The following is a 26,100-nucleotide window of genomic DNA, read 5'->3' as shown; positions in this document are numbered from 1 at the left end:
AACAAACTCGAGCATTAGCCACTGTGTCAGCCCTAGAGATAGTCACGTTAAACTGTAGCATGAATATGGCTAAGCCTCCATGCTGAAACTAAACATTGTGCTCAGCGGACGTGCATCTAAAGAGCCATTTTCACTGAGGTACGTACGAACGAACGCTCCATTTACCACGCTAAGCAAACACCCACGGCAGAAGCACTCACCTCCCAAGCAAAGGAAAATTATACAATTATGTTGCTTCTAAACTCCATGGAGCTGTTTTTAGAATTTTTCCTGAGTTACTTGCTTTCACTTTCATCTTGAACAATTATGGAAGAGATTTTGCCCTATTGATTTAGGAGAATTGAGGAAATAAGGAGAGGGTGAGAGCACTGATGAGTCTGGATTAAGAGAAAACACAGGCAGGATAAGGTTCTGTCAATGAACTGACGCTTCATTTTCCTTCCATTGTGTGATTACCAGAAGCGCAGTACACCAGCAACAAGGATGATCACATGAAGGCGGGAAAACACAACTGTCAGGCTTCAAGGACAAAGCCTATTCTTACATTGCCATTCCTTAAATCCAGACATTAGAGCAAAAGGAATGAGAAAAAAGCAGCTCACTCATGGATAGCTTACTGAGGATACTGCAAAAGATTATGCTAATCTTCACTTCATTGTCCTCTGCAAAATGTTTTCATACCATGCCTTTTATCTGTGGAAGGGATGCACAACCTCTCAACTCTGTGACAGCGAGCACTTTCTGTGTGGTTTCTGCGTAATTAACACCAGCACTAGACCTTTTCATTTTTGCTACTCAAGCTTATGGCCTTTTAAGGGTACCCACAGGGGAGCATCCCTCACCCCTTTGCTTGTGGCCTAAGTGATAGTCCCAGCTTATCCTTAGCTACATATACCATCTGTTAATAGCAGAAGGATCAAAAACTTTTGGCTAGCCTGCATTTTTCAAAGAATGGGGGCAGGCAGCATAAACAACATGCAAGACACGATTTCTAAGAGTTTTAATTTTGAGTTAGGTCCTAAAGACTTTGGGTTTTATTTAAACTGCCACTGCATTATCATCTAGATTATGTTCACATGCACAGTCATGTAAGGAGGTGGTTTGAATTGGATAAAAGTCAGCATTTAAGATAAAATCCACCCTCACATAGTCCTATTTTATCAAGGAACAGTGACATGTTAGATATCCATATTTTTTGCCAATCTGCACACAACACACTGAAGCTGCAATCTTGCCCTAAAGTGATCATCCTCATTTTTGAGAGTAAAACAGAATGCTTGAGACTGTATTTGGCACCACTGATGGTGGGAATTGCACCCCACTAGTGACACAGGAATTGCCTCCGAGCAGCACAGACCTGATGAAAATAAAGTAATGTGGTGCTTCACCAGTAATAATTACTTTCATCAGCTTTCCTACATGCAGATTTTATCTAATTAAGCATCCGAATAGATAAACTTGGATGATTTGCTTAGTTCTTTCCTATCCAGGAACATTATTTCCCTGGTCCAGTTCCCCACCAGCCCATGCTGTGCTGGTGCCTTGGCCTCCAGACATATACACACCAGTATTTCTTGTGAAGGTAGGAAACGCACAAGTGTATTTCACACAAGTAGCACGTGCTTTCAGGACTCACCAGTTGCTCTGCCCTGCCTGGGGAGCAGGAACTAGCACAGCAGCAGCCTGCTCACAGTGCAGCAGGAGCGTCTAGCAGCAGGCCAACATCTTCAGGAGGCTTTGGCCTGCCCATGCAACTCCCAGCCCCGCTGAGGCTCGAGTAGCTCAGCTTCCTCTCCTGCCACTTTTGACTTTGTTGGAAGGCTCCCAGCTGCCCAGTGATATGTCGCTGTTGTTTATGAAATTGCAACTGAAGCAGCCCTGAAAACAGACTATGCTGTACAGACCGACTAGACCTAGGCATTGCCTTTCTGGGCATGATCTCGGGTAGATGGAGCTAAGCTCTTGTATGGCTGGTCTGGAAGAATCAGAGGTGGTTAGGCAGTAGGAATGGGCACAGCTTCTCCTTACATTTCCATGTGCATTGACATACCCTCCCCTCCCCGTGAAAGACAAATGTGCCTTGAGATAGTTTGGCAACGTGACAGATGGTAACTACCACTGTGGCTTATTATAGTGCTGCCAATGTCTCAGATGTGCATTAAACTCATACACTGACAGGAAGTCTCAGGGAAGTGTTGTTCTACATTTTTCTGCACAGACATAATCTCTTTTTAAACAAAAAAACAAAGACATGAAGATTTAAAACCCTATCTGTCAGGATGTCCCGCACTGAAGGGCAGATACTATGGAGAAACGGCGTTCCTGATGATCTGCAGTAACACCATGTTCTCATATGTGAAACCAGCTTGTTCATCACTGCACATAAAGAACTGGAAAGCCTCATGACTCTAGCCAGTTCTCTGCCAAAGAAGTAAAAAGATTCTATTTACTTTGCAGAGAAATAATCTGTAAAATAAGGGCTTGAAAGAGAGATTTCTTTAAAATTTATGGTTGGAAGTACAGAAAAAAAAATTCATATTACTTCAGTGTTCTGATTTAGTTTTTCTTTTTTACAAAAAAATCATCCTTTGAACTGTTAAGGCCTTACATATACTCAAGTCCAAAACCAATACAAATTCTGTATTTATTTTGAGTAGAGGCAGGTCATAGGAAGTCTGTGCTAACTTTTCATCCCTAGAAACCTGAGCCGAAATCTCACATTAGCTGACAAATGAATATGAATGTGTCTTATGCTGGCAGCTCCTGTGCATGGGAAAATCGAGCCATAATTTGTCATTATAGCTTTTTTTTTTTTTTTTTTTTTTTTTTTTTGGCTTAGAGAGGCTGCCAAGAGCAGAGCTTTAGAAAACTGGGCTTAGGCTGCCTGGACAAAACAAAATGAAGTTTCCCAGTATGCAGCTACATTTTGTTAGGTTCCAAATTATCCCTATAGGTCTTTATTTTCATAGGCACTGATATTCACGTCCAACTTTACAAAGAAACTTGGTAACTATTTGAAAAAGGAACCATTACCACAGACCTGACTGCAGTGAAGCTGTCACAGAGGAAACTGGGAAAACAAACACCATTTTTACGTATTGAAGCTGCTGTACAAGAAAGAGTCCATAATCTGGAAAGGCAGACTTGGAAGCCACTTTTGTAATTTCTCTAAATGGGAATCACTAAGGTTGCTATTATTATAAAAATAGTCACATATGTACCAAAGAGAGAATTCCAGCAAAGGTTTTGGCTGGGGGATTCAAGCAGAATGCAAGTAATTCGTGATAAAATCTGATCAACAGACTGTTCATATAGTGTCCTAACTATAAAACAGATTGGGGCAACTAGATAAAATTAAAGTAGTGGAAAATTTGCATGATAAATTTTCACCCTTTCTTCCAACAGTGAAACTTCTCAGTGTGATAACAGGCAAAAAAAAAAAGCCCACCCAGACAGGATTTTTTTTCTGGTTCTCATAAAGCTCCACTGACATACACGGCATTACTTCTAGCTTGCACCAATTTAAGTGAAAAGTGAACAAAGTAAGCCTTTCCCTCTGAATGCTGTAGACCAGTTTTTCAGTTCACACAAACAAGAGAAACTTAAGATTGCCCCTGTGTCACGTGGATAATTTTGACCAGTCTGAATAGGACCTTTTATATGCAAATATAAAAGTATAACATGAAAATAACACTTCCTTCCTGCTAATATTCACAGAAGGCTCAAAATGCCCACAGAATAAGCATTCTTGTAAACTATCTGAAACTATAAAAGGTGGCAATTTACCTTCCTACCTTCAGCCATGATCCTGATACAGTGGTACTTCTAACAAAATAAAACAGGCCTGTGTTTGTAGGAGAAAAGCTTTCATTAGATCAGAACCAATAACACGAAAACCTCCGGCTCCTTGCCCACAACTCTTTCGTTTTTATAAAGTTTCCAAGATTATCCCACGGTTTTGCAAAATTAAGTAAGTTTCCTAGTGTCTCTTTAAACGAGTTTGCAAAAAGCAGTACTAAATGCCTCTCTCAGGATCTGGTCTGTTAAATCTTATATGACCTAGAGACAAAAGGTCTCACCAACACCTCACATTTTCTGTAATAAATACAGAAATAATCTAACTTGAGTTTCTTAAGATTAAAGTCCAGTTAGCAGTCACAGTCCCTGCAAGTGCTAGAAGTCACCAGTTTCTGTCTTCAGCCATGCAATTTTGTGGAATTACACTACACTAGATCTTACACACCTCGGAAAAACAGCATTGCTGTGAAAACACCACTTACTGGCTACCTAGAGTTTTACTTGCTATAAGCTGTTTAGGCCACATGAAACCTGCAATACACTGTTAGATCTTTACAAATTTCATGAAATCTTTTTCGGATATCCAAAAAATCCTGAACCGCTTGAATCTTTTGTCTCCCAGCACTGGGGACTGACCCATAATCTCTTTCCCAGCCAGTATACCAAATCTGCAGCCAACCTTGTCACTGACTCCAACAGCTGCTTAAATTCACCAGAGGGGATACCAGCAATCCTACTTCTAAAAGAACACCACAAGGCTTACGTTCACGATGCCTTGAGGAGACACTGAAAGGAAGGTCAGAGGTGAAGAAAAGATAAAGTGCAGTACAAGAAGATCAGTAAAGTTGAATCTTCTTGATGAAAAACTCATGTCTGCTTCTTCAAGATGCAAACAACATAACTTCATTTCAAAAAGCCTCTGGTTTTTGTTGATTTTTTTCCCCTCTCTTTTGGTTTGGAGTATTTTGAAGTTTATTGAAGGGTTTTTTTCTTTTCTTTTTTTTAAGGTCAGAGCTCTGTGCATCTAAAAGCCTTATTCAGTTGTTCTTGTCACGAGTACTTTGTCTTACACAGGCTGCATTACTCTTGTAAACAGAGGCAGCATCAAAGTGAAAGCAGATAGAGTCACATCAGTGGATTAAGGCCTTCTGCATGATAAAGTAGCTACCTAGGGTGGGATAAACTTAATATGTGAAAGAATGTTATTGAGGAGGAATAAAGTGCCAAAACTCTGTCATTCTCTTCGTAATGTCCTAATCTAATGCCTGACACCAAGGCCTTAGGCCAGTGTTAGTGTTAATCAATGAAATACCCATCTGTGTTCCCTGTCCTTATCGCTATTTAAAACTAGCCTAAACTCAATTATTTTCCCTTAGAGACCAAGATGGGATATTAAGTTGAGTGAAAGGGATTGTGTCCCACAAAGAAATCCCAGTGTTAAAATGCAGAGGTGTCAACATTGCTAACTAAATTTCAGTTAAACAGAGATTAAATGCTAGTTCTTTGGACATGAAACATTGCATAGATTAAATCTGGTTAAAAATCTATATTTAGAGAGCGGCTAAAAACTGTTAAGCAGTTTAATCAACTTATAATGTAAATTTTGTTCCCTCATATGCATTATTTATCCCCTGCAATAAGCATCACACAATAAATGTTTGAAGAGCACACTCTGCTAAAGCAATAGGAAAGCACAGCCTCTTGCTGCTACCCAAAGCTGTGAATGATACAGACATTTCCAGATATATAATGGTTATCTGAGGGGTATGTAATTTATCCCACGAGTGAACTGCAAATCTCATAATTCAAGACTGCCTTAGTCACGAATGAGTTATGGAGGTGTTTTTCACAAGTGGGATTAATCTCATATCCCTTTGATGCTCATTATTGTATTTTTGCTTTATGCCTCCAAGGTATAAAATATTATCTTTTTTATTTTATTAAATTTCCCAACTTGTGTGGCTTGCCTTTCTAGTTCTTTTTTAAAATTAGAACTCTGAGAAGACAGGAAGACTCTGAAGAAGTATGTTGATATTAAGGGCACTTCCAAGTGGATATAGAGCAAAGAGAAAAATAAGCCTCTGAATGGAAAAGGAATTAATACCTTCAGCTCCTGGGTAATGAGCACTTTCTGTGGTTAATTTCTGAATACTCTGGCCAGGAGTTGCGCCTGTCCTCTGTGCCGAACTCTTCACGCACATTTCCTTGGAATCTTCTTTTTTGTTTCCTCTTTTAATTGTAAATTAATTGAGGATGCTTCACCACAGGCACATCTTTTTTGCAAAGCTTTCTAAGGCTGATAGTCAAAATGCTACATAAATGAACTGCAAAAAACATTTTCTTCCATGTGAAGAGATGTACATGCTCTTAGATTTATAGGAATAAAAAAAAAAGCTACTGAAGTGACTAAAATCTGATGAGCATTTCCAATATGACCATCATGGCAGTACCAGAGAAAAAACAGGAAAAACATCTTTTCGGTTCTCTTTTTCTGCCAGTATTTCACCAAGTGCACTTGTCCTCATGGGATAAGCCTTACTGCGAGATATCACCTGTCTTTGGCTCAGTACACCTTCCTATCTCTCTTTGAACCACCACTGCAATTTTCTTGATTGCCACTTTGCATCTCTATTTAGCATCTCAAACAAATTGACTATGAGAAGAGGCCAATAACATTGTCTTAACACCTGCAAGCACAGGATGCTGAACGGGGTTTCAGTGCTGTGATTGATTTTTTTTTCCTCTTATCCATAGTGTGGGCATATATGCAGTGGAGTTTCTGACTGGGGTGGTCTCACTCTCCTCTCCACCAGGACTTAAACATAGCACATACTTTCTCACTGGTAAGCGAGACATCACTTTTCTCATTCACAGAGTAGCCTCTATTTCTTTAGACTTTAAGACTTTTTCATTTAAAAAAGTGACAGATTTCTGCCTTGGTAACAGAGGGGACCCCAGACATGGGAGCTGGTTTTATGTGGTATAAAGCCAAGAGACAAAAAAAGCAAACATGATTGTGTGAGGGGTTTTTTTTTTCCTCCAAGAGGGAGGGATACAATATTTCAAATTATAGGCAGTTGTGAAATTTTGGTTTACACACTGCAGAAAATGTAAGTAGTTCTTGGGTCATTTAGATATTTCTCAAGGTGACAGTTGGAAAAGTTCATAAAAAAGCCTTGTTTGAAGCCTGAAAAAGTAATTTTGTCAAGATTTACGGGCAGTATTAAAGACTTGAGGAACTAAGGGATTCAAAAATCTGCTTCTAACATAGCTGAGTGAGCTTTGGCTTGTACTTTAGAAAGCACTGTATCTTCTTGGGTTAGCAGAAATTGTTAATGATAATATAGAATAGAAGGTTGGTGCGAGGACTTCCCTTAAAAAAAATATGCTTTTTAGATACATTCTCCTCTCCAAGGTCTCAGTACTACTTTGACTGAATAAAATTGTTCCTAGAGGGTTGCATTACAAAGGCTGAGTCTACCCTATTTTGATGATTCCCAAACTTAAAGAGAGGCACATACCACAATAAATAAAAAGGTGCTGCTAGTAGCAGGCATTTAGAAGTCCCACACTGGTGAAAATTTGAAGCCAGCTCTATACTGTACTCATCACAAATCAACCTTCCGTGTTACAGTGACAGACACTAAAAGAATGTGCTGGTTTTAAATTCTTAGTTCTTCATTACATTTTTTTGCAAACTTAGGGTTACTTGAGCCACTGGTGGCTAGGGAGAGGTGTCCAAGGAGGTCATTGAAAACCTCACACTTAGCAACTAGGGCAAAGTTTTGCTCCCACCCTACTTGCTTCACTCTCCAGCCTGGCATTAGAGGTCATTCTGTTCTTATGGCTCCTGTCTCACAAGACGGTCATAAAACCAGAGATTTCGTCCACTTGTGCTATAAATAAAAGTCCAGGCTCCCTGCCACAAGTTCCATCAGTTACATTAATACTGCAGCTCTAATTCATTCCTTCTACTTAAATCCCCCCGCAGTTGTTAAGAGCATTGTTTACTTTCTGCCTGTAATTGCTAGATGCTACTTCTGTGCTGGGTAAATACATGCTACACTGTAGAGGTGGCTGCGCTTCAGTCAGAGTGAAATGCTTCCCTGCTTCAGCAGTATGCAGAAAGTATGGCCGACCACTTGAAATCCTTGCATGAAACATGTTCTGTGAACTTCAGGATGCTGGGGGAGGGAGAGCCTCAGGCTAGGCGCTAATGCTTACAAAAAGGACTCGATATAGCATGGTGTTTTCTTTCTTTTAACTTTTGAGAGGTAAGGGGTCCCAGAAAAAAATGAGGCAGAGGAACAGATTGCCTCGGAGCACAACACACACAAGCAGAATCTGAATCTAAATCTGACAATGCAACTGCAGGAAATTAGCTTCCCTTTTACAGATGGGGAACTGGGGTATAAAGAGGCAGGGGACTTATCTGGGGGCAAATAGGCAGGCTTTGGCAGAGCCGAGAAAAGATCCCCATGCCCTGTGGCCCTCTGCACTGTTTCAGCCATAGGCCGCCCTCCAAAGCCAGGCTGGTGCGGAGTGGCCCTGCCCCATCTCCATCGCAGGGCTGGAGCTATAAGCTACCAGACAGCCAGTCTCATGCAAGAGACACAACCTAATGCAATTCCAATATAAATTATGTATGAACATTGTGGCACAAGACAGTTGGAAAGCGCATTGTGTAATTCAGCAATTCAATCACGTTTGTTGCTAGTGTACAGTACTGTACAGTGTAGTTTGAGAGGGGAATGGTTTCAGAGTCAAGTGGATCAAAAACAGTCTATGAAAGCCAACTAAAAAAGGCTATTGTACTTAGTTGACTGAAGTGGAGAATGAAGTGCTCTCCCTCAATTAAGGAAAGTGTGGTGGAGCTGATTAACCTGCTTGTTACCTTGGTAACCCAAGATTTAGATTGTGAATGAATACATAAGGCCGTAGATACCTTTTATCAGACAAGAGTCTGACGAACAGTTTGAGTGAGAGAACTATAGGGCTGAGAGGTCCTGACACTTAATCTGTTCATGAGGTAACACTTAATTGATAAGAGGTAGCCAGTGCTACTATATATGTAAGTTAGCAATAAATAGCATGACAGGCATATGCCATGCTGCAGCTGCCTTACGGGCTGTGCAGACAGACCCAAACAGTCAAAACCCTTTATTGGAGCAAGTCCCCCAAGCCACAACCAAAGCTACCTGCCTTTCAGAGGGGCTGAACCCTCACAGCATCCCCTGCAATCACCAGGGCTCCCGCATGCAAAGAGCCCGTGCTGCACCTTGTGCACTTCATCTCTCTGCTCACTTCGTTCCGTCTTTTGTGCATCTCAGGCTAATGGGTAAGACTTCATATTTATTAACATTAAGTTTCTTTCACCAGCCTCTACCACTCTCCAGGAAAGGCCTGAGGCTACATTCTCCCCTCAGTTACACCTGTCCAATCCCATTGACTTCAGTGAGATTGAACAGGTGTAAGCAAGGAGAAAATTTGGCCCCCCGTTGTCTAGAAATTGCATTATCTATGTTCACCACTGCCTTGACTTTATGTCACTGGCAAATATAATTAATTTATAGTTTGTCTTACTCTCTTAGTTGTTTAATAAATAGATGAAAACAGAAGACTCCTGAGGGACTTACTCCAGTTACCTGTAATAGAAACTCCCTACTGATACAGCTTCTTCAGGAATGTCCTTCATATTTCCTCTCCTTTTCATCAATTCTTCATAAATTTTTGTTTTCTTCTCTGGATTTTGCAGTTCTGCAGAATCACATTTCCTGTGTGTCATGATGTGATCTGTTAGAAAAGAAATCATGACACCACCAGCTACTTAAAATGGAGCTGCTCTTAAACTTAGAGTATCTTCCATTTGACTTCTGCTAAGGCCAATGTCTGCACTTAGCACAAGAAACATCATAATCCAGCAATTAGCAACAATAAATCACATTGCCATAAGGGCTGTTGCATGAATTAAAGCAAAGACAAAATCAAGGAGCCCTGAGAGAAGACAAGTGACTCTTTAGGAGATTTAACTAGTTTTGTCAGCCTAAACTGAAGCTTCTTGAAAAGCAGTTGCTGTTCTTTATGCTTAGCTGTCTTAAAAAGTTGGGGCTATCTGGCCAACCTTCCAACTGTTCACTGCTAAAGCAATTCTTTATTGAACTAGGAATGTATAAAACTGTTGCTAGATACCTGCATAATCAGAGACAAGTACAGATAAATGGTCAGTTACAGCAGAAAAGAGAAAGCTTCATCCTAATGAGAAGCAAATCCTTCCAATGAGATCATCATAGCTATTTCTGCTAGAACTAGTAACCTCAAAATTAATACATGTGAAGCAGAAAGAAGCTTAGCAGTCCTTGCGGGTCTTCCATATGGCACTTTTTAGCTTCCTGAGCACTTTACAATAGGCAGTACCATTATCCCTATTTTATAGGTGGATTACAAAGAGACTAACATGAGCCTAAGAACATCCAGCAGATCAGATGGAAAACAAGGACTAGAACCCAAACCCCCCAAGAACCAATCTAGCATGTTATTCTCTAAACCAAACCTATTTTGCACTGTGACAAGTCATTTGAGTCCCACTCCAACACACTCTGCTCAAAGGCATTAAAAAGTCTCTCCATATTCCTGTGCAAAAAAGATTGACTTATAAATACCTATATAAACACTTACATAAAAGTATTTTTGCTTTTTGTACTTTTTAAATACTATTGCAGACTTCCTCTGAACTTTAGTCAAAACTAAGCAGCATTAAGAAGTTTTCAAAGGCAGAGTGTTGAATGATTGACAATGCCTTTTGCTGTTTTAATGATGCATTTAGAGTAATTATTGAATGGTGGTTAAGTCAAGAGCAGGCCACCAGCTCCACACATGGCACTCTTCTCACCTTCTACTAAATTAACACCTCTCCTCCTAGGCATATGGATTTCCTGTCACTAAAAAACATTCTTCTTCCAGTAGAGATACAACAGACTATTGTGCCTGCATCGTGCAACTTTCAGCTGATAACTAGAGCCCAATGTATTATGCATGTTCTGTTGCTCTAATAAATACAGGATTGACTCGTTTACTACCACCGGTGTCACCTCGATTAGCGCTGTTTCTCTAGGCCATTATTCATTGTCGAGAAGAAAGTTAAGACCCACTTGGTTCTCCATTAACCCAACAGTGTGAAACAAACTGGTTAATTTTTCAGCATGTGTTTGTTATTTAATGAGAAATCGATTATTTCATTGCTTATCATTAGCACCCTATTTATGAAGTGCAACATCGTTTATTTTTCAACTTTGAACAATAAATTAGTGCCTCTTATTTCTCCATGGAAATTCTTTCTCACAAGTTCCCTCATCAGGCCAGAATGTACATCTAGACTCCACAGAAGAGTGCTCTGGAATAGGCTTCCAGACAGGCCCTCTACCTATGATCAGAGTCAAAAGTGATTTTGCCTTCTCTCTGCCATCGTTTGGAGTTGATACAAGCCTGGGGTCTAGGATCTCATTTATTCAAATTTTTCATATAGCTTCAAAGATTATAATCAGGTAAGGAACCCTGAATTTACCTGGACTTTGAAATTCCCACATGTTCAGCAACAGTTGTTTTCTACATCTTCATATGGCATCTAGCAAGGAATTCCCTAGTGGGAATGGAAGGACTCCTCGGACTAAGAAGAGGCACAACGAACTCTTGTATTTCATTTGATGAAGGCAATAGATGGATGCTACCTGAGGTCAGCTGCAGCCTGTTTACGGATGAGGCTGCCCACTTGGGTACATGAGGTACCACGGCCAGATGGACTCGCTGGCTATTGTCATGGTAAGGTGGGAAAGAAGCACAATGAATGAAAAGTATAGTGAATGTAGCCCTGTAAAATAATGCCAGAAACAAAAAGAAGGGAATGGACTGAGATAAGAGGGAAAACAGAAATATGTCCAGAGGAGGAAAATCCAAGTATAAACTGTAGATCAAGAGATTAGAGAGAAAATATCTAAAACATAGGAGTTAAGAAAGCCACAACTGTTCGAGGCACAGGCTGTTCAGGAGCTAGGTATACAGCATAGCTCAGGTTATCAAGTGCATGGGCCTGAGGTCTGCATATTTAGACCTGTAAGCAGCCAGTCTGATCATCAAAGGTGCCAAGCCCTGGACATGCTCCAGTGAGTCCTCTACAGATTTTGGACTGCTGTTTCTGGAAATTCAGTGCAACACAGCATCCATCGCTGTATATCAACGATATAGTTAACTATCTGTAACAAGTTCTGGCCATCAAAAATTCTATGACACTTTTCACAGTGCTGCCAATACTATTACCCGTTCCCAGACATCTGACACCATCTTAAAAAAATATATTGTTATCCAGAGTGCCCCCTTGTGAAGCGATCCTACCCCATCTACTGAAAAACCATGCTGTTTTATCCTTAGAGTGGCAAACTGCCTAAGTGATGAGCTTCTTGTGGGAAGCTCACAGTTTAACCATGTTCATTAGCACATCTGCTAGCATGGTTTTTATTAAAACAACAATCAGAAAGTCATAACAGAAATGGGGTATTAAGTTTTGAACTGTCAGGTATCGAGAGACAAATTCTGAACTCTGATATCACAGCCTAAGTGGACAAGGTTCATCAACAGTGGGAAGCACAGAGAAGTAAAATGGCTTTCTTATTGCCACAGAGCACAACACGGGCATGTCCAAGTAGAAATCAGGGTTGCTGTTCCTCTCATTCAACGCCAGTTCTCTATTCTATCTACATCTGAACTGATCATCCTCAACTCCCTTTATAGTTAGTTGGGAGATAAGCTGTATTTTTCTAGACATCTTCCTTAAGAGGAGATAAATCACACTTCAAAGTTCTGATGTTTCTTCATTGGCTCATCAGGGGAACTACACAACTAGCTCAAGTGTATGCATCCAGAGTTAGGTGAAATAACTCTCCTGTGCAGTCTCCTGATGTTCAGTGTTACGCTTTCAACACTAGAACATATTGTCTTAAATTCATGGGCTAGCCCAATGTCATTTTTTTAGTGAAGGGATAACTTGGCCTCCTTCTGTGTTGATGGGCTTACAACGAGATGTGCTGAGTTTTACTACAGGCAGAAAAGGACCCACAGGTCTAATCCTGCCATTTCCAATCCCTTCTAGACTCCTCTTGAATCACTGTAGTGATTCAGTTCCATGTTACAGCAGTTCACTTTTCTGCCATGGTACTACCTGGAATGACTGAACTGATGGGAGATGGAAAGTACCACCCAGGTTTTGAGCCTTCTTCCCCAGGCTGCCACAATTATGATTCTTTTCCTCTTCTGTCCCTCCTTCAGGTTTTACAATGTAGGGTCAAACTCTGATCAGCATTTGGATGGATCTCCTTACTGGGGCTACTCTCTAGTTGCTTATTGATCTGTTCTGAGACAACATAGGCAGACCATGCTAGAAGCGCACAAAAAAACAGTGCCATTCAGAGAGTAGAAAAGGATTTTATCCCTGCAGTTCTCAGAAAAAAAAAAAGAAAAGAAAACACATATATCTGATCTTATTTTTGTGTGGGGCAGCTGGAAGCACAACACCTAATAAAACCAAGCACAATTTGAAAGAAAGATGGAAGCAGGAAAAAAAAAGAAAAAAAAATCAAAAATTCAACCAAAATACCAGCTGCTTTTCCTTCAGATCTGGGAGTCCCTTGAGTACATCCTCTTACATTGTTCTAAAATGCAGCAAGAAAATGTTCTTGTAGCATTTCAGAGAAAAGCCAGACACACAGAGATTATTGTTTCTCATGATATTTTGGATGGAAGAGGCACGGTAGTGGCTGGGAGATTCCCAGACAGCAACAGAAGCGTTTTTTGAAGTATTGACATATTGTAGTGTCCACAGGATGCCACTGACACTGCTCACTGGCTCCCTAGAAACCTAAACCTGGCCTTGCTGGTATTCTGCACAGTGACTGCTATTGAACAGGATGATTCTGCAGTAACCCAGAGCTCTTCCTTGCAGCCCTCAAAAGCACTAGCAAAGGGAACTGTAGTAAACGTGGAAGACAAAGTTTCTACGTGGAGACAGTTGTCTTTTTTTTTTTTAACAGAATATGTTGTATCCAGGAATCTCTGATGTAAAGACATTTTTGCCTCTCTTTATCCTGTCCTAAAAGTTGTCACTGACATAAAAGTGTGATTTTTGTTAAAGCCTGCTTCCTATCATGTTCAGCATGTGCAGGCTGCTGTTAAACTACATCTCCCAGATAGCATCACCAAACTGTGAACACAAAATAAAAAACAGCAAACTAACTATGAATTGACAGATGCACAAGAAGAAACAAAACAGGGATTTAATATTAAATGGCAAGAGCAAAGAATCAAGGCAGGGAAAGGATTGGATTGTAATCCCAGTTTACATGAAACCTGCTATGATTGCCTGGACAGGCCATTTAAACTCTGTGCGTCATGTCTCTTCTCAGAAGAAACAGAGCCAAAGACAATCCATCCAGGGGACTGTGTGAAGCCTCATAATTCATTATGGCTTTGATCTGGCATAAATCTGCTTAATGTCTTACATGTCAACAGAGCCAAAAGGAAGGAAGGCCCCAGTCATGACTGTTGTGGAAAACATCACTGCATCCAGCAGATACACTCCAAGAGTCAGCCTGACCTGCAACAGGGTCCTTCTTTCTCTCACTGCCAGCCATGTGGCCATGACCATGAGCCGGAACACTTGCACCTTTAGATCATTGTGGACATATAAAATGCTGGTACTGATAGAGAAGATCTTGCTTATTTTATGAAAAATAGCCTTCCCTCTTGTCTTCTAGTGGTGTTCATGGCCAAGCAAGTGTTGTTCACCCCCAGCTATATCCTGCACTCATACTGGCCACATGAATTATTTTCTCTTAATTTAATCTCTAGATCTTGGGTACCTAGCTCACTGATATAAGCCTTCTTGAAAGAAAAATTTGTTAGGGTTTTTGCAGTATGCTCCCCCCTAGAACAGTACAGCATAGTAAATGTTTTCTAGGAAGTGACTTATGAAAACAGCAACATATAGATCCATGATTAGTGAGGGTTATTACTATTCTCAATCAAATACGCTTGCATCCAAGGGCTGCTGTATTTCTCACTGCCATCCTACGTAACCACTCAGCTTCACTGAGGCTCAGATGCTTTACAGGGGTAGACGATCTGGCCCTAGGTTCCCCTTAGCAGTGTGTAAGTCAGCAAATGCCTTGTGGGGATCTAGAAGCTCCTTTGAAGTGCCTGGGCTCAACCACTACAGCAAGCAGGAGCTGAGCATTTTGGGGAACTGTGTTCTGGCACAAGAAGTAGTAAGAGCCAGGTCAGGGTGTGACCAGACCTGCTCCCGTGGATCAAGCTGAAATGGTTTAGGAAGTCATGGACTCAGCTGTTTGCTTCGGCTTCAGTTACTGCCACAGTGCTGCAAAATACCTGTATGAAAACTCCTAAACTATTTTATCACCAAATGTGATTTAAACTTATCTGGCTAGCTTTGCCCTGAAACAGGTTGGGCACACTCACAGGTTTTGTTTGGCAGACTGATCTGCAAGCTGTAGTATAACCAACTGAAGGCCAGTAATGAACCAGGAGGAACATGTTCTTATGCTGCTCAATCACATCTGCACCTCTAAGTACCCTGCTCTGCCCTTTTGATAGAAGTGAAATAGGAGCTTTCTCTCTGGATAGCTGAAAGGCAGAGCTCCTATTTGAAAGGATATTTGAATGCTTTAGCTTTTATGCTGTAGCTCTTACGTGCCAGAACAGCCAGAGCTTCACCTAGGCAGCTAGATGAACCAAAATAAATGAGAGAGCTAACTCCTGCTTTAGATATAAAAGTGGAGAGATACAGTTGCTGGTCCACACTGAACTGATATGTTATTTTTCAGAACAGAATCACTTTCGGAACAAACAAAATCACTTTGTAATACTTGTAATAAATTACTTTTTTCTGTTACGGCATATTTGTGTTCCATCTCAGGTCATTTCTTTCTCCATTCCTCCTCTTCTAGTTGAATCAACCATGGGAATTGCAACCAAAATATATTGGGTTCCTGGAATTATATGACCTTCTTTTACTTTGGACCCTCAACTGGTTGGACTGGGATGACCCCCCTCTTCCCATTAGATACTATGCTCATCCTGCCAATAATATACTGGAAGTCAGATTCTCATCTAACCTGAGGGCACCGACTCTTTTATTCTTTTCTCTGACCAACTGTAAACACCACAATAATCTATTTTGAATAAAGAAATAAAAGAGTTCCTGTAACTATAGTTTGGGTTTGTGTATGCTGCTGAAAGAGGTCAGCTCTGTTAACGGCATGCGAGAAGAATGTATACAAATGCGCTCACTGCTGGGCAATTGCTAGCCTTTTATGTGCAGAGAAATCAGCAGAGGCTAGTATGTATGTTTTATTAATTCTTCCTCTATCTCTGTCTGTTCAGGCCTGTTGTGCACAATTATTTAGGATATTATGTAGCATGGGTTCTGAGGTTTGAGGCCAGATAAGAAAGTTGATTAATTACCACAGAAATGCAGTGATGTCTTTGAAGAGTAAAGGCCTGCCTATAGCCATACTGCGGTTCTGCAGGAACACTATAAAGCAGTATGCCAGCATCTATCATACCAGTCAGGCGAGCTACAGCAGACTGTGCCACTGAACAGAAGAATCAGATCTGATCCCCTACTCTCGCCCAAGTTTAGTTTGTCCGATGAGCATTAAGGACAAGGAGAAAGATCATATTCAACATCTCTAAGTACATGGTGTAAAGACATACACAAATTTTCATGGTTTCCTTACAGAATCCCTTTTCAGTTGCCTCTAAAAAGCCCTGCAGCTTTTCCCACGCTTTTTGACAAAGCTAGAATGTATTGTTCTAGGAACAACTGTTTTCTGGCCCACTTTTCACCTCACAAGCCCAGGAGGGGAACGATGACAAATTCTACAGGTTTTCTAGAGCAAGGTAGAGGGCCACATTTGCTCCTACGTATGTTTGGCAGCAGCTCTCAGAATGTAAGGCCGGTGACCAAAACACGGCCTACAATAACAAGCAGGGCAGAAAAAGCCAGAAAACATGGCAATCACTTCTGAAAAAATAACTGCAGCATTTGCAGGGCAGTCTTCATATTTCAGGTGTTAAGTGATTCAAAACAATAAGCACAATCACCAGCCGCTCTGTCAGGTTCATATACCTGAAAGGTACTTGAATCTGATATATGGAACTTCACAACAAGAATCACATTATGTTCAGCTAGTTTCCCCACCTCCATGCAAAAAAAAAAAAAAAAAAAAAAAAAAAAAAAAAAAAAGTCATAGGCAAAGTGCTAGAGGTATTTTTATCCTTTATCTGTTAAACAGAGCCACCGTACAGGCAACAACAGCTGTTCACGAGCCTTGTTCTAGGGCATGGAAGACCTCAAGAGTTTGTTACCTCATTCATAGAGACAGTAAGTATATCAGCATCTGTAGGTAGCCTATGCCATCAGAAGAGTCATTTTCAAGGATGAGCTAAATAAAACCTCCATAAAATGTGAAAAGACAAAGCCTGATTTTTTATTCTGACAGAAACACTAATTGTGGCTTAAATTTAGAGTTGCAGCTGTACTCCTATTTGAAGAAACTTTTCCAAAGCTAAGATGGCTTCTTGGTCAAGTGGATATGACAACGGCATAGAAGCAAAACAGAAGGTTCTGCAATATCTGGACTTACAAAAATGTAAAGGACCACATTTGCTTCTATATATAGACATATGTGGTAGGAATATGTGAGGGCAGACTTAAGGAGAAGAGAAATCTGTTGCACATAGCTGGTTCTGAAATGTGTCGACAGCAGATTCGTATCCAGAGGGAAGCCAGTCTCTTACACAGAAGATAAAGGTAAGCTGCTTCTGTTTTTGCCATACCCCTGCAAGGCTGGAATCAACTTGGCAAGCATCCCCCGCTGTCCTTGCAGGCTTTACCCAATAAAGATCTTGGTAGAATGACGTTCTCTTCAGAAGACCCCGGCCAGAAAAGGCGTGCAGTAACAGACCACTAGCAAGTGATCAAAAAGACTCTTGATTGTATGGGTAATGAACAGGCACAAGTCTGTATTTCCCACAGAAATGTTAAGATCTCTCCATACAGGAATCATTCACTTCTGCTGTTCTTGCAGGGCCTGATACCACTGCACGAGGGAACATTTGAAAAGTTCTTTCCATCGCTTAACTCTCTCCCACCCCTTCCCACAGACCTGTCTGGGACCAAGACCACTACTAATGGCTTCAGAGACTTCTGGTTACTCCACATCTGTGGCAGTACGAGCCAACTTGAGACAAGGCCACACTAGTTTGCACCATGGCTGAACGGGGTTTCTAGAAGGTGTAAAATCTTGGCATACTGGGATACATGCTTTAGTATGCCAAATTCTGTTGCCAGGTGGGAGGAAAAACACCTAGAGTGATTCCATATGGAACATGCTTTTACCAGTTTGCCTGAAAATACAATTTGACCAAGTATATCTGCCCTGATTTTACCAATAGCCAATTTTCCTAATGTGTGTCACATTCAAACCTCTCATCAGTACAGAGCTCTATATAAGTTGGCATGAAATAAGAGCTTTTCTGCTCAGGTTAGCAGCAGTCTTGCTGGATGGGGCTAAGCTGAGGTTTTGTGGAATCTTAGGCAAGGCAAACATTGCTATGGACTCTACATATCCAAGTAATTCAAAACTGATTAAAACAATTACCTTTGAGAAGGTAGGGGCAATTGTGTTTAAAGTGTGTTGAGGCTCAATGTTTTACTGACTGCTGTTGAAATTGGTAACAGACTTTGCATATTATATCACCATTTTTTTTGGTTGTATTTCACATGCAGTGTTTTTCTGCTTTTGACTTTGAGGTGTGAGGGGGAAGGCTCTAATCATATGGCCTTGTGCAGATGCTCCATTTGCATTTCTATTAATCCAGGCCCTCCTGGAGACGTTTGAGCATAGGCACAGCATGCTCTGCGTTTGAACTTGTGAGAACCCATACCACTGCTTAATAACTTAATACATATGTATAGCCTCCTTCAGACAGCCCACTAGGAGGCAGAAGCAGGGGGAGGCGCTATTAGTGTATAGGCTGCAGGGCTCTATGTAAATGCATTTTGACAAGAAGGAGCACCTTGCCGAATAAAGAACCCAGCTCCTTAGTGTTGGGCTGGTGCCGATTTAGGTCAGGAAACTTGTTTTACAGGAGTCTGTAAAAGTGAGAGCTCATATGGATCTGCTGGAGAGGGTTTAAGGTTGTCTGGCAACTTTGCTTGCAGCACTTGAATATAATATTGATATATTCCACATAAGTTTTCTTACAGAAACTGAAAGCAGGGCTGGGTCTTTGTCCCCCTTTACTTGCACCTTCCCTAAACATCTCCTCAGAAGACTATCTAACCCTGTCTCTGCAAAGTGTCACAATAACCGTAAGAAACTGTATTTTCCCATGTTTGAAATGCTTAATAGCTGCTAACTGCTCAGAGCAGCAACCTGTGGATAGAACTGGGCTGAGATATATTAAAAAACACAAACACATCCACCCACACCCTTCGTTGGAAAATTAAGTCAAAAAAGGAAACTTTTTATAGAAGCCTTGCTCTGGAGCACATTTCCACAGAACACCTGCAAGAGAGACAAAAAGTCCCACAGATGGGTACAGACAGGGTCCAGGACTGCACTGCTTTAACCCACCTGTGACTAGCTCACACCCAGCTGGCATGGAGTGGGGCAAGACCCCCTCCAACTCACACACTGTCCATGCTGAGCTGCCCCAAAACACTGCCAGCTGCCTGCCTCTCCCTCTCCCAGTCACACCACCTCCCAGCCCAAGACGCACCCTGAAGGAGGCCAGGAAGGGATCTGAATGGGGCTTTACCACATCCAAAACAAGTACTGAGAGCAGTAAGCAGTTAATGAACAGGGGAGAAGAGGGAATGAAGGAAAGGAAAGAGTCAGAGCCTTTCCCTCCCTGCCCCCCCCCCCAAAAAATCTCACTGTTCATTCTGACACAAAACAAAAATCGATTTCCCAGATTTCCTCTCTCCCACCCCCACCAGAATTCCTGCTTCCCAGCCAGCTCCTGTGGATGTTAAGAGACTAATATGAAATATTCTGCAAGTAGAACACCACTTTATAATTTTCCTATATTAAAAAAGAAAGAAAAAAAAAAAAGAACACATCTGCTACTCTTTCCACCCCCAGCACTCCTCCGAAGTCCCCATTAAAGTTTCTTCAGGGCCAGCTCCCTATGAATATGAAAATGGTTTACACCAGATTCTGAGACAACGCTCGGCTCTCCTGTAATGAAACAAACCCTGTATGGGGGAAACGGTAACCTCTGGGGTTGACATTAGACTGCAGACAAAACAGCCAAACAGAGCAGTAAGTAATCCAGTCTCTAGCCTTTAAAGAGCCAGCTGCAGACAGATGGAAAAATGACATGCTGGAAGTGACACTGAGAAAGGGAGAAGAGAACCCAGGTCTGAAAGTCAATCTTAGTCCATCTGGTAAAGAGAACAGATACATGTGGGGATAATTGGTGATGAGACACTTGAAATTAGGTGCATGATGGGTCCACCGCTGCCCAGCCACATTCATTTTTGCTACAGTCAATGAGCATGGGGGGGGGGGGGAGGGGCGCTAAGAATATTCTTTAAACCTTTGCATCTTCCTGTCACATTTCCATGATTGTGTATCTCCCTCCTAGACACGCAGACGATTGTCCTACTCAGACTGTCCCCCCTGCAACTTCGATGCAGACGTGCAGCTGCGGACAGGGCTCAGGACAAGGGCCCCGCTCTCTTCCCGTAAGTCTTGGTAAAGGGTGATGAAACTCTCCTGCCAGATCGCCGCCCCCAGGGTTGGGACTGCTGCCCACGGAGAGCAGGGAACATCCCAGGTGCCAGCTAGCATGGGGCTCAGCAGGGCCCAAGGGGCAAGGACAGCCCCAGCCTGCCCTTGCCCAGGCTTACATCAGGACGAGGGGACATGGCAGGTTAACTCACTGCCTGTGGAGCAGCAGGGAGGGTGGCTCCCCTGCACTGCCTTGTTTGTCATAATTAAACATCTTCTCTCAAATGACATTTCACTTCTAAAAGCTGGAGAACAAAGCAGGTACATGTGGGGAAGGAAGAAAGGGAAACAACCCGCTAGCCAGGGGAAGCACGCCAGTTTAGGTCGGTGGGTTCCTCCCCTCAGGGCACCACACAGAGCCAAAATGGCCACTGCCCCCACAGACCCAGTCCCACAGGTGTGCTCCTGGGGCCAGCCAGCACACACCACCTCCACACACTGGCCAGCTCTCCAGGGGCTCAGCACCAAACCCAGCTTACCTTTCTTCAGCAGGAAGGAGCAACACAAGCAGAGAAGCCTGCCATGACAGGGGAGCAGGCAAGGAGAGAGTAAGCAGAGCACACCCCATAGCACTCATCCACCTGCACCTAGGGCCAGCCAGGATCACTCTAGCCCAAAAAACAGCTAATAAATGCCTGGCCTCCCTGCCCCAATTGGCAATCAGCTGTGTGGAGTCAGCCACCAAGCCACCAGAGCCTTTGTTCAGTGAGGAAATGCCATGGCTGGCGGGAATGGCTTCTCCAGACCCACACAAGGAACAGCAGCCACTTCAGAGAGCTGCAGACACCTGCATCCCAGGCCAGGCCTGGGGCACCCACTGCTTCCTTTTTCACTTAGGAGCTTCTTCTAGATGATGTGAACCTGTGCTTATTAATTTACATTAAGTTCATTTAACACCAGTGAAAGGGACCAGAAGTGTCTAATGAGTGAAATGTAATGAGCTACCAGCTACTGCTAATTGTGTTCAGTTTATGCATTCTTGTTTCATTCTTATAAAGTATTGTTGTAGAATAAATGCTTTGCTCCTATCTTACAAGAGAAAAGAATAAATTCTGCAGGTATTGTACTAGGGAGTAACAAAGGAATGAACAAGCCTAATAACCGCCAGTCTGGTTTTCCACCACACATAATGATAGAGATGCTGTGAATTCTGTGGACAAAGTACATGAAGAAGCACCCACAAGTACTGAAAATTTAATTAAAAGTCAGAAAGCCATTGCAATGAAGACTCAGCAGAAAGCCATTTATTTTTAAAATCTAATATATTCTTCATGACTAAAGGCTAAAGCACACGCTGACTTACACATTTAGCTGTAACTGATTTAAGCTACTTGATGATTTTTTTGCGCACAGGGTGGCGCTCAATTTGCAATGGAGTAAATTGGCAGAATTTAATTTGGTGGATTTTTTTAACTCTGCAAAAAGAATCCTCATTAAAACCTCACGATAGGCTGTATACTTTTTTCATCATTAACTAGCCTAACTGCAGGTAAAAGAGATACAATTATGGATTTATATAAATCCTGTTGTCAATTTACAGCTCAAAGACTGGCGAGTTACCTCATTTTAAATAGGTTATTTTTTCCCCTTAACCTTTCTTTGTTTTAATGAGGATTCAGTTTGTCATTGTCGGGGTGCCTGTTTGCAGGAAAGTTTCTCATCATGTGAAGAAGGTGCAAGGAATAAGGATGGAAGATCTATGACTGAATTTCAAACCCAATCACAAACTGTGGCCCGGACATTCAGCTTTTAAATATTCAGTGTCCGGTGAAGACAAACAGACCTCAGCTGTCTCTTCCCCACCCTCTCAGACCCACATCTGCTGTATTTCCCTATGCTTTGAGGTTCCTCATTCTCTCTTCTCCAGTTTTTCCCTCCTTGCGCTCCCATACCTTCTCCCACCTACCCCCAAAGCTCCACCAGATCCTTTGCTCTGCTCCTGTCCAGTACCACAGGAGGAGCACAGCTCGTTTTATCCGTGCTGCTGCTTGTCAGTGGCTAAGAGCAGTAAAAGGCTACACACTGTCACACTTTCCTACTCATGTAGCTCTGGTTTTAGTCAACACGAGCTGTGTGGGAAACTGATGGGAGGATGTGCCTCAGACCCAGGAGCTCCCAGAAGACGGCAGCCAGACGCATCACTGTCAGCCCGGGCAGACCCTGCAGCTCAGCAGGGCCCAAGCCCAAAGCCAGCTCCTGCTATGGCCAACAAGGCAGGTTCTCAGGTGACATGAATTGTTACACCTCCCTCTACAGCATCTTACAGCAACTGAGCATCTGCCCCACTAAATGGTTTTCCATTTACTTCAAAGATTAATTAAACTTCTAGATTTAATTCTTAGTCTCCAGGTAGGCTGACATGTTACGAAAGAGGGAGATTAAGTCATAGAACATGTCACTTCATGATAACCAGGAATGAGAGTACTCCTCTTGTCTGGCTGAAATGCTGCCTCTCCCCTCCTCTGATGAGCTCCTCCAGCACCGACTGAAAGAGCTTGGGGACTGAAGGGAGGACACGGGGAAGGGAGTGTGTGGGTAGCTGTCATCATCCACAGGACTGTTACCCATCCCCTTGATTTGAGTACTTTCAGATATTTGCTTACAAATTCTTTCCTTATCTTCATTTTATAAACTATCCCCTCAACATATGAGAATGGATACAGAAAGCCTGGGTGAAGGGACCGTTTCCATAAGTAGACTGAAGAAAGAAATGAGAAATACAAAGAAAAGGGATTTCTGAGAGGGACTGGATTTTAACCTTCCTCGGGGTAAAGGAATAAGCATGGCTACTACTCTAAGCACTGGGATGTTGAAAGCTGGCGTTTTTCTGCTTTGAACTTTTTACCAGATGTAACAATTAAATGATAAAGCTGTCTTTGGCTCATTAGATGATAAGTTAATTATATGCCAAAACTAACCTTTGTTAAGCTCTTAATAGAACCTCTTTTATCTGAGTAGCTATGGCCTGTGTTAAAATTCTTAATGATCTGGGATAAAAATCAATAATTATTTGTATGACTTCCATGTATGAACTGGGAATTAAATGTATCTTTAGAATGTACTGTAATGATAACCTCAAGCTGAAATTGAAAAAAGATATTCCTCAGAGATTTCAAGGACAACACTTTCTCCAGTGCAGGGGCCGTGTAAGCCACTAAAGAATGTTGCCACTGGGGACAGTGCTCCTGCCCGCAGCACAAAGATAAATCAAGCTGAGACTAAGACCAAGATTTGGGGTTTTCAAATATTTTTCTGTTGCAGTCCTGTATTTCACATTTATGATCTGCCTAAACACAACAATGTTTAGTCAGGACTGACTGTTCTCTTCTTTAAAAGCTGGAGGAGTGGATTCGTTTTAAGATCTGATATATCCCAAACAAAGATCAAGAGAAACTAATCATCTTCCTCATGCAGAGAGCTGATAGATGATGTGCTCTTTTCCCCGTAGAAATCAATTGCTGGCAGATATGGCAAGAACTCAGCAACCATTCTGTAGTTCAGTTTGCATTAAGGGTTTTACAGTTAAAGGAATAAAAGTCCTATTGTTTCACCCTTGTTAATTGTACCTGTTCAACTGAGGTGCCATAACAATTCAGAAGACAACTGAATATTTCTTAATTAATTACCTTTGTATGACTTCTATGTATGAATTGGGAATGACATGTATCATTAAACTGTACTCTAATAACCTCCTCAAGTTGAAATGTCAATAATCAATACTTTAATGCTTTTTCTTTTCTTTGGGTTCCCATCTCAACCACCCACAAAAGCCAAACTTCATATACCTTCTAGTAACAGCTCAGGGACAAACCATATTTGAAGCTGAAGACTAACTTTCCTAGTGGGGCCTAAAGCCCATTGATATCCTGTTGATTTCAACAAGCTCTGGGCCAGGAGAATTATTCTCCATAGCTGTGACTTATACTGTCAAAAGCCAAACTGTTATCTCCAGGTTAATTTTCTTCCTGTAATGCTAAATAGCAGCTCCTCCCTGACAGACAGACAAGCGTTGCTCCCTGATAATGCTAACATGCAGTTGCCCACAGCACCTTGCGGCCTGCACCGCACCTCAGGTAGTCTGTGCTAAAGCCCAGCACTGAGTTAGTTTTGCGAGTCTCGCCATATATGTGTTGACTATTATTAGTTGGGAAAATAATCAGTAAATATGATGACAGTTCATGGCTAGTTTTTGCTCTGATAACAAATTTACTCAAATTTTTTGTGAGAGGATGAAATTGGAAGAAGATAAAAATAAAATTCACTTTCACAATTAAGAATGGAACCATTGCCATAAAAGGTTTTAAGCATTTTCCAGCTAAAGGCAATTCTATGCATAAGTAAATTCCACTATATTTGGAAACTGAAATACATGTTTAATAGCATGGCCCTGTTTAAGGTATTTACATTGCAACAAATCTGTATAGAGCACATCAGTCTAAGGCCTCCCAGACATGCCAGGGTGTTGGAGAACAGTCTAAATGGAGTGACCTCTGACGGTAGACCTCATAGTCGAAGGTGTCTCCTTGGGTGCTGTAGCTAGGGTAAGTCTGTTTGAACAGATAGGGTAAGGCAGCTTGGAAGATGGGAATTACCAGTCAAGATTGCTCTGCCAACAGGCAAAGTTCATTGCATGATAGCAGGCTGAAGGTTGTACTGTTCCCTGGAGCCAGTTTAATAAATAAGAAGGTTATGGGTATGTGACTGTTCAAGCATGAAGAAATTTTTGTTGATATATTTTCAGAAACTAATTTTTTTTTCTTTAATAACCTGCAGGGCTGGTCTTTGGCAAGATTACCAGTCAACTCTGATAGCCTAGGTTACAATAAGCTGAATCACACTCCGGTTCTTTAGAAATCTGTTTTTCTTACCAGTTTGCTTTAATTGTGCAGAAGAAAGTGCAATACGGGCAAAGTAAAACTGAGTCTTTTCAGCTAACTAAAAGAGAGCAGAACAAGTTATCAGAGAAAGGTTACACCTCTTTAGAGATGCAAATTGATAATGGAGCTGTATATCAAAACAACAAGAGTACTGTTCATTTTTGAAAAGGTGCAAATTGCTAATCTTACTTCAGGCTTTTTTTTTTTAATACCTTATTAAGAGTTTCTATCAGTGAAATTTTACACAACATTAAACGCTTGAAAAATAGGAAATATGGTACACTGAGGATACATAGCATTCTCAGTCTCACTTCCGAAATCCAGTGATCTCAGCCAAAAACTCCTGTCACTGCCACTGAATACCACACAAGAGTCAAAATCAGAAATTAACCTTCCTGCAGCTACAGGATAAATAAAGGGCTCTGTTTTGCCTCTCGCTTCTCAATACACACAAACAGGGAGCACAACGACACAAAGGGACCTACAGAGCAGGAGTGCAGGATTTGCCCTGCTGAGAGCCAGGCCCAGGAAGCCAACCCGGTGCAGGGTTACCCCCGGGG

The sequence above is a fragment of the Dromaius novaehollandiae genome, chromosome 8 (assembly GCF_036370855.1).
Source record: "Dromaius novaehollandiae isolate bDroNov1 chromosome 8, bDroNov1.hap1, whole genome shotgun sequence".
NCBI lineage: Eukaryota > Metazoa > Chordata > Aves > Casuariiformes > Dromaiidae > Dromaius > Dromaius novaehollandiae.
The sequence above is the reverse complement of the archived record's forward strand: the minus strand, read 5'-3'. Positions refer to the sequence as shown.